Genomic DNA, 378 nt, shown 5'->3' with positions numbered 1-378 from the left:
ATTTGGTAATATAATGTGTTATTAATAGAAATTAATCATATTTATTGTTTCCTTCATCTCTTGTAGCTATTGTCACTTAGCAGACTCTATAGCAGTATGACAGGCAAGCAGCTGCCTTCACAGCCATTGCCACTACTAAAGATTTTTCTAGGCTTTTAACACTCTTCTTTCATCTGTAAGGACAGGCAAGGCAGCTGTCTTTATGTATTGGTGTAGGGTTGTCATGGTTTGCTAAGGCAGCTGCTACACTGACTTCACAGCTGGAGGAATAGCGCTTGGTATTAACAACAAAATTTATCAGAAGTATGAAAAGGACAGGGGGGTCTTTTAATCTTAGAGATGGCCACTTGGAGTGAAATAAGATTATTGATTTCTCCT

The sequence above is a fragment of the Galeopterus variegatus genome, unplaced genomic scaffold (genome assembly GCF_000696425.1).
Source record: "Galeopterus variegatus unplaced genomic scaffold, G_variegatus-3.0.2 Scaffold11906, whole genome shotgun sequence".
NCBI classification, from domain to species: domain Eukaryota; kingdom Metazoa; phylum Chordata; class Mammalia; order Dermoptera; family Cynocephalidae; genus Galeopterus; species Galeopterus variegatus.
The sequence above is the reverse complement of the archived record's forward strand: the minus strand, read 5'-3'. Positions refer to the sequence as shown.